The sequence below is a fragment of the Heterocephalus glaber genome, unplaced genomic scaffold (assembly GCF_053883595.1).
Source record: "Heterocephalus glaber isolate CG9 unplaced genomic scaffold, H.glaber_assembly_v1.0 deba00001600, whole genome shotgun sequence".
In the NCBI taxonomy this organism is placed as follows: Eukaryota; Metazoa; Chordata; class Mammalia; order Rodentia; family Bathyergidae; genus Heterocephalus; species Heterocephalus glaber.
The window spans coordinates 4,742,256-4,751,953 of NW_028258372.1; the positions used below are offsets into that span (position 1 = coordinate 4,742,256).

Below are 9,698 nucleotides of genomic sequence, written 5' to 3' on the forward strand. Positions count from 1 at the left end.
CTTCTGTGCATGAATAGGCTTAAAATATGGTGATGACTATTATTGTTCACAGTAAGATAGCGCTTACTTGGAACATACAAAGTAATCTAAAATCACAAATTAATTGTTAATGAGAATACTGCTTTTGAAGAGTTATTTTGTGTATAGAGAATCCCATCGGTCCATAGAAAACACTGTGTTTTGCGAAATACAGCGCCCGGGCGCTAGTGGAAGAAGAGGTCAAGGCACTGCTTGGCCCCGCGCCCGCCCGAGGCGAGGTCGATGAGGAGCAGCCTGGATGAGCGGCCTCAGGCCGACGAAGGCTTCGGCGCCGGGACCACGCCCTGGAGCCGCTGGCCGAAGCGCTGGAGGCCGAGCGCGTAGCTCGTGGTGAGGCTGGCGGTCATCGAGTTCCACCTCGGGGTGAACCACATCGACACGGAGGAGCTGTCGGCGGGGGAGGAGCACCTGGCCAAGTGCCTGCAGCTGCTGTGCCGGTACCGGCTGTCTTCCGCCTGCGCGTCCCTGAGCATCCAGGCGCAGAATAACTTGGGTATTTTATGGTCTGAAAGAGAAGAAATCAAAACTGCACAGGCTTACCTAGAATCATCAGAAGCACTGCATAATCAGTATATGAAAGAGATTGGGAGTCCCCCTCTTGATCCTACTGAGCATTTTCTTCCCAAAGAAGAGAAACTTACTGAACAAGAAAGATCAAAAAGATACTTTATTCTTCACAGGTTTGAGAAGGTTTGTCCTCATACCCTGTATTACCTGGCTCAAGTCTACCGGCATATGGAAATGTTTGAGAAGGCTGCTCATTATTGCCACAGCACGCTAAAACGCCAGCTTGAGCACAGTGCGTACCATCCTATGGAGTGGGCTATTAATGCTGCTACCTTGTCGCAATTTTATATCAACAAGCTATGCTTTATGGAAGCCAGGCACTGTTTATCAGCTGCTAATGTTATTTTTGGTCAAATTGGAAAGATCCCAGACACAGAAGAGACTCCCGAAGCTGAAGGAGATGTTCCAGAGCTTATCATCAAAGGAAGGGTGAAATAGCAAGATGCTGGATCAAGTACTGTTTGACACTCATGCAGAACGCTGAGCTGTCCATGCAGGGACTGGAGTCATGGTTGAGAGGGGGCAGCGAATGCCAGCCATGCACTGGAAGGTACTGGCCCACCGACGAACACACCGGCTGCAGTGGGAGTCCATGGCAATCCTGCTACCACACACAGGTGCTCAGGCCTTGGCGTCCAGCGGTCGCTGGGCTTGGCTCTGAGGCATAGCTACAACTTCTACTGTGATATTGAAGAAAAATTGTGAGAAGAGAAATCTTTGCCATATTTCAGATCTCAGCAAGAAAGACTTGTGCCTCTCATCATGCCCAACAGCGATGGTATCCATCAGTGTCTTGTACATGTTCTTTCAAGGCATACTACTGAGAATGTCCATTAATGGAATGTTGCTCCAAGAATGATGCAGGCAGGGTCAGCTGAAGAAGCCACAGTGCAACCAGACTCATGGTCCCTAATACTGAAGATATTTGAAGTCTTTATATTCTGAGATGGTTCGTTATACAGTGAGAATTGAACCAGGATGCTGATTTCTGTGACCACATCGGGATCTGGGAGTGAGGGGAGGACAAGGAGCTATGCTGCCTCCCCCTGGACATCAGAGAGCCCCTGTGATGGAGGTGCAGAAGCCACACCAGCCCCAGGCACAGGATCTTGCTATGTAGTTCGGGCTGGCCTTGAACACAGTACGTAGCTGAGACTGACTTCAAAGGCATATCCTCAGTCTCCCGGTGCTGGGATTACAAGCATCCTCTACCACATCTGGAAGCAGTTAACAATTTGCTGGCAACAAGTGACCTGATACTTTCTTCCTGACAAACGGTGCTGCTCCCAGCCGGCCACACAGTCATGAAGGGTAAACAAGCGGTGCTCCGAAGGGGACTGTCCTGTAAGAGCTATCTTCTTCAGGTCCACATCTTTGCAGATCCTGAAATCAAGATTTCAATAGCTCAAAGTTGCTGGCATCAGGTTGACCCTCATGTAGAAGAAATTTGTTATACAACTTTCTAGAGTAGGCCCAGGGACAGCATAGACACATAAAATCCTCAGATGTACTTCACAGTGCAAAACAGCAAAAAAATGGAGGCGCAGAGCCCCCCCAGTGCCGAGGAGGTGAGCTGCGTGGGTGCCAGCAGCACCGCTCTCCCCCGACCCCAGTGGCTGTGCTGGGACAGTATTTGGATCCACAGCACAGAGGCGCAGGAGGTCATAAAGGACATTGTTCTGAGCTCCAGAAGATAGAGCGGAAGTGAGGAACAAAAAGAGGGCCTCTCTCAGGCTCCTTGATGAAAAAGGAGGCCCATTGGAAAAGTGAAGAAAATCTCTGCAATAAAGGCACCCCAGACCACTGTAGTTGCACACTGAATCAGGCAGGATGGTGTGTGACTGCAGTCCCAGCACTCTGGACAGCTGAGGTAAGAAGATCACATGGTGGAATCCAGCCCGGCCAATTTGTGAGTTAGTGAGACCCTTAGTGGGTATCTGGAGTAAAATGTCTGAGGCTAGAGTTCACTGAGGAGATGCAGAGTACAAGCCCCAGTAATGCAAAAGTGAAAAACTAACAGATAGATGAGAAATAGGTAAAAATATTCATAGATACTTAGATGAAAATAACAAAAGAAGTGGCCACTGATTTATTTAGTATGAAGAAAAGATGGCTGTCATGGGCGGAGACAGGGGGAGAGTCTCCACAGTCCCGGGCCTGACTCTCCTGATGACACAGAAGGTTGTGGAAGAATCAGATAGAGACCGAAAGCGTAGAAGCAAAGTTGTACTTTTATTGAGTAAGCATGCAAGAGTACAGCTGCCTTCTCACAGAGAGACAGGCAGGGGTACCTGAAACAGAGCCACCATTGCAAGGGGACTCAAGATGCTGGTTTTGTAGTAGTTGGGGGCCTATCCTGCCTCTGGGCTGAGGGCACCCCTACCTGATTGGTTAATGATTAACTTAGCTCATTACTAGGGACAACAAGGAAGGGTCTTTTCAGGGGCCTTTTACATTTTAGGGCCAAGGTTCTTTTTCCTTTTGATCTTAGCAAACCAAGCTTTGCAGGGTACAGCGTGAAGAGGAGGTGTATCCTCAGCAGACTGTCAGCTTCTTGTGGGTGGTTAAGCCTGTTCTGCCAGCTATCTGAAGTCCTTTGGGGAGGGGCTCATCTCTCCCTGCCTAGGGGGTCTCTATCCCTACAGGGCTATAGGCTTTTCTATTACGTGGAGACTCAGGTTATGGAACCCCAGGACATGAGGTCACTTCCTTGGCAACATCTCCAAATAGAACTTGGAACTCTTGCCTGCTGGGTTATAACTGCCATCTCCCAAGCTCACTTGGCCAGAGACGGTCAACAGTGAACATGCTGAGCTGCTTCTCCACTTCGAGAGGCCACAGCCTCAAGACCCCAGGTAGAGAAAGTATCTGTGAAAGAATAAGAAGACAGCTGACTCCATCCAGATGCCGCAGGCCATGCTGCAGCAGCCGCATGACTGTCACAGACACCCCAGGGACGGTCTCCCTGGGAGTGAGCACCAGTGATCTACCAAAATCAAGGTACCCCAGTGAAGTCTCCCTAAGCCCAAATAATGGCACAGAAACTGGGAAGAGTGCGGGGCAAGTATCACCAGGCCCAGAAACATGCAGTAGCTCTGGGCAGGTCTCCCCAGAGCCAGGCACAAAAAACCTAGAGAGTCAAAGTCCAGAGGGGGAGACCGAAGTCACAGCCACCGGCCCCCGAGAGACACTGAGAAGCCTGGTGTCCATCCATCCAGGCCTGGCCGGCACTCTTGGAAACAACTTCACAGAGAGCCTTGCAGAACCCCGGCCAGTGTGGTCCCTGCAGTCAGTCAGACCACTCTCGTTCTCTGAGCCCTGCCTGCCTGTTTCCCTGGGCAGCCAACCCGTCTATGGTCCCTTCTTCCCAGGCACCTCTACCACCCACACCTCTACCCGATCTGCCCTGATTTTGGGAAGAGACACCATGACAAGGTCTCTTGAGAATTCCATCCACTTTGAGGGCCTGTGTGATAAAGATCGAGATGTGTGGTGTTTGGACAATAAACATCTTTTTACCACACACTGGGTAGAGGAAGGAGGAGACCCAGACACTGTGTCACCTCACTTGGAGTTAGAAGAGGCCATTAGGGTTTCTAAGCTAAAGAAAGATTCTGAGCTCTTAATTCATTCATCTCCTTCTATACCAGAACATCCTAAAGTGCCTTGTCCAGGAGAAGAGAAACCCATCCACCACAGAGCTGCAGGCTGCTGGAGAAATCTGTATTATGTGAATGGCCACACTTTTCAGGCCACACGCTTCAGCAGGCGAGCTCACTGTGCTGTCTGTACAGACCGTGTAGGGGGACTTGGCCACCAGGTGTATAAGTGCACCAACTGTAAACTCCCAGTTCACAAGAAGTGCCATAAGCATATTACAATTGAATGTGGGCAGTGTTCTTTACCATCAGAGCCCACGATGCCAGTCAATCCATCATCCATGGCTTCAGACCCTGCACACACAGCGATCCCACATAACCTTTCAACTTATGAGACTTTAGAACAAGTTGATGAAAAGAATGAGGCAGGGAACACCGGGGAAAGTGGCAAAGCTTCATCTGGCTTAGGGTTTGAGGACTTTGATTTGCTCCAAGTGAATGGCAGAGGAACTTACGGGAAAGAACTGTTAGTCCAACAGAAAGAATCAAATTGTATGTATGCCATGAAAGCAGTGAAAAAGGATTTTCTAAACAAATACCCAAAAGAACGACTGGGTTGTCATCCTCACAGGGGCTTTGGTGATATTCAGGAGCATCCATTCTTTCAAAATGTGGACTGGGACATGATGGAACAAAAGCAGGTGGTGCCTCCATTTAAACCAAATATCTCAGGTAGCAGGTTCGGCTGTGCGGGGGCCCGTGCGTCGGAGGAAGAAGGTCGTGGTCAAGGTTTCACTGATGGGGTATATCAAGGGAAACAGCTTTTTCAGTGTGATGAAGATTGTGGAGCACTTGTTGCATTGGACAAGCTAGAAATCATAAAAGATGATGACAATGGACCGGAAAGTGATTATGCAGGCCCAGTGGACACAATGCAGGTTGAACTCCCCACTTTGGAAATAAACTCCAGAGTTTCTTTGAAGGTTGGAAAAACTATAGAATCTGGAACAGTTATATTCTGTGATGTTTTGCCAGGAAAAGAGAGCTTAGGATATTTTGTTGGTGTGGACATGGATAACCCTATTGGCAACTGGGATGGAAAGTTTGATGGAGTACAGCTTTGTGGCTTTGCAAGTGTTGAAAGTGCAATTCTCTTGCACATCAGTGATATCACCCCAGATAGCATGACACAGGAAAGGGGGCCTCTCAAACTTGCCTTTATGTCATGAGGTGTTGGGGACAAAGGTTCATCCAGCCATAATAAACCAAAGGCTACAGAATCTACCTCCGACCCTGGAAATAGGAATAGATCTGAATTATTTTATACCTTAAATGGGTCACATGGCCTGGAAGTGGGCTCACCGGCTGAAGTGAAGGAGAATCCTCCTTTTTTTTATGGGGTCATCCGCTGGATTGGTCAGCCACCGGGGCTCAATGAAGTTCTAGCTGGATGGGAACTGGAGGATGAATTCGCAGGCTGCACAGATGGAACCTTCAGGGGCACTCAATATTTCACCTGTGCCCCGAAGACGGCACTGTTCGTGAAACTGAAGAGCTGCAGGCCAGACTAGGTTTGCGTTCGTGCAGCCTGTCTCCAATCAGATTGAGCGTTGCAACTCCCTAGAATTTGGAGGCTATTTAAGTGAAGTGGTAGAAGAAAACACTCCACCAAAAATGGAAAAAGAAGGTTTGGAGATAATGACTGGAAAGAAGAAAGGGATCCAGGGTCATTGCAATTCTTGTTACTTAGATTCAACCTTATTTTGCTTATTTGCTTTTAGTTCTGTTCTGGACACTGTATTACTTAGACCCAAAGAAAAGAATGATGTAGAATATTACAGTGAAACACAAGAACTACTGAGGACAGAAATTGTTAATCCTCTGAGAATATATAGATATGTATGTGCCACAAAAATTATGAAACTAAGGAAAATACTTGAAAAAGTTGAACCTGCATCAGGATTTACCTGTGAAGAAAAAGATCCTGAAGAATTCTTAAATATCCTGTTTCACCACATTTTAAGGGTAGAACCATTGTTAAAAATAAGATCAGCAGGTCAAACAGTACAAGATTGTTACTTCCATCAAATTTTTATTGAAAAAAACAAGAAAGTTGGAGTTCCTACAATTCAACAGTTATTAGAATGGTCGTTTATCTACAGTAACCTGAAATTTGCAGAGGCACCATCATGTCTGATTATTCAGATGCCTCGATTTGGAAAAGACTTTAAATTATTTTTAAAATTTTTTCCTTCTTTGGAATTAAATATAACAGATTTACTTGAAGATACTCCCAGGCAGTGCCGGATCTGCAGAGGGCCCGCCATGTATGAGTGTAGAGAGCGGTATGATGATCCGGACGTCTCAGCTGGAAAGATCGAGTGGTTTTGTAAAACCTGCAACACTCAAGTCCACCTTCATCCCAAAAGGTTGAATCATAAATATAACCCAGTGTCACTCCCCAAAGATTTGCCTGACTGGGACTGGAGACACGGCTGCATCCCCTGCCAGAAGATGGAGTTGTTTGCTGTTCTCTGCATAGAAACGAGTCATTACGTTGCATTTGTGAAGTATGGGAAGGACGATTCTGCCTGGGTCTTCTTTGACTGTATGGCTCACTGGGAAGGTGGTCAGAATGGCTTCAACATTCCCCAGGTGACCCCCTGCCCGGAAGTGGGCAAGTACCTGAAGATGTCTCCCAAGGACCTACACTCCTTGGACCCCAGGAGAATCCAAGGCTGTGCTTGCAGACTTCTTTGCAATGCATATATGTGCATGTACCTGAGTCCGACCATGAGCTTATGAAAGTAATGGGTCATCCTGAGAGGTGAAGAGACTGAACACAAAATCTCAGTGTTGCAATTGCCCGGAGCTGGCAGTTCTGTTCCACACCCATTGCCGGCAATAGGTATCTTTGCGTGGTGGCAATTCAGAAAAGGATTACTGTACTTCAAAACCAATTGCTTTTGTGTTACCGAAGTATTTAATAAGCATTTTGCACTCTAGAAAGTATGTTCGTGTTGGTTTTTAAAGAAGTCTAAATGAAGTTAATTAATACCTGAAGCTTTAAGTTAACTGCATTGATTATATGATATTTTTGGAAGCATAAAATTTTAATTGTGACAGTTTAAAACCTCTTTTAGTCCACTGAAAATACAAATAAATGTTTCTTCTTTCTGGAAAAAAACCCAAAAAAAACCCCTCAAATATCTCTGAGCGATTCAGTTTGAACAACTTTGATCCTGAATTTACTAATGAACCTGTCCAGCTGACCCCAGATGATAATGATGTCGTGAGGGAGCTTGATGGATATGAATTTGCAGGTTTTGAGTATTTCAGTCATCTTACGATGTATGAAGAAGGGGTCTGATCCCTATTTTTCAACTATGCACTTTGCTTATGTTCCCATTTAATGCTTGGAAAAACTTGTTACCAGCCTAGATAGAATTAACCATTTCAGAGATGTCAGGAAGGTAATTTTAATTTATTGTTTTGAAGCTATATTTAGATGTAATACTTGATTCTTATAGTCTGTAGTAGAGCCTCTGGAATTTTTTGTTCATAGATTGGATTTTTATGAACTGATTTAAATAACAGTGAGGCAATCGTTTGTTAACCACACTTGTACATACATTCCATTTGTTGAGTGGGACATAATGCCTAGTACTTTTTCTTTTTACTTATGATACAAGAAAACAATTTGTCTTTTCAGTAAAATATCTTGCCTATGCTAGTTTCTCTCCAACTACACTTTTGAAACTGACCACCTTTTGGGGTGAGTTTACGCAGTCTTCAGGAAAATCCAAAAAATACCAACAATTGTGACTAAAAACACATATACTTGTATCTTTTTTATATGAAGAAAATACGGTATACGACTGCAAGCTTTGGAAAGGTAATAGTTCTCATGAAATGGGGCATCTGAAAAAGATTAAAAGATAATTTATTAAATGTTTATAGGGCCGGGGATTTGGCTCAGTGGTTTTGCCACCTGCTGTGCGAGCGCAGGGACCCGAGTTCGATCCCCGGTACCAAAAAAAAAAAAAGAAAAATGTTTATAAGTTTTAAATTGTTCTGAATTTGAAACTAGATCATTAAAATTAAATTAAACTAAGATTGTACCATTATAACTTATTTACATTTAGATGATGGTTACCTTTCACATCCTTGGCATAAAAATGATACTAAAACAGAAGGATGATATATAGCATCCTAATTTTACTTAATGATCTAGTTTTAAATTTGGAATGATTTAACATTTGTAAACATTTAAGAAATTATCTTTTTTTTTTTTTTGGTACCGGGGATCGAACTCAGGTCCTTGCGCTTCCGCAGTGGGCAGTGAAGCCACTGAGCTGAATCCCCGGCCCTAAGAAATTATCTTTTAACCATTTTTAGATGCCCCAAAGCTTGTACTCGTGTATTGTCTTTTCTTCATATAATTTAGTTTGAAACTAATGAAAACATCAAAGAAAAATGTTTATAGACATTCTCCTGTTCATTTCCAAGGCGTGTACATTGCTCTTAATGCCTGGAACTTGTTTTAAAACAAAAAGGAGAAGTTATTCACAACATAAAGTTATGTGTAGAATAATCACCCAGGGTGTTTGTTTACCATGTTTATGATTGAGCCCACATTAGAACTCTTTTGGACTTTTGAACCTCATTTTGAGAAACACTTTCTTCAAGATATTCTTTTGTCCTCCAGTTAAATAGTAGAAAATGTATTTAAGATGTTACAAGCAGAAATTTACAACTTTATGAACATTTTTGAACAAATTTTACATGAATGACTTCATTAGATACCTTCCTTGTTCCCCTCAACAAAATCTTATCAGTTTTCTGCCAATGATATCCAAATGATGAGCATTTTTCTTTGTTGAGGTTTTCATCATTATTCAGGGTGGTCTTTTGCTTTTCAGTTTTTTAAGTAATAAGATTAACTGTACATTTTATAGAGAACTGCATTACAAATATGTTTTCAATTATTTTTGTACTATTTAAGTGTTATGTCAGTTCTTTTCACGTCATAAAGAAATTGTCTCAAAATCCTCTTTAGGGGAATAAGTCACTTTATAGTCCAAATGGATGACATTCTGGTGTTCTAAAAAAATTTATTTTGCATAATCCTGTAGTCAGATCATTTTATGCATATGCAGCTTGGGTTAAATTTCAAGTACCATGTTCAGCACTGGTATATTTACTGTATACATTTGTTTTGTTTTGATTTGTCATGTACAACACTGTCTTGGTCATCATAATGTAATCTGTGTTGTGTTCTTCTTTTTTCATGTTACAGCCTTTAAAAAAACATTTAATGTAAATTCAAAACAAAAAAAAACAAAAAGAAAAAAACCAAATCCTTAACTTATATTTTGACCTTAACATGTAGCAAGTACATACATTTGGAAACTTTTGATCACCGTCCATATTTTGCCATGTATGAAATCTTGATGTAATGCAATTATCATTATATTAAAAAACAGTAATGTG

The 9,698-nt window shown here is 43.4% G+C and overlaps 1 pseudogene; it reads left to right on the top strand.

Moving 5' to 3' along the window:
• Window positions 1-9,698, top strand: LOC147823064 (ubiquitin carboxyl-terminal hydrolase CYLD pseudogene; annotated as a pseudogene).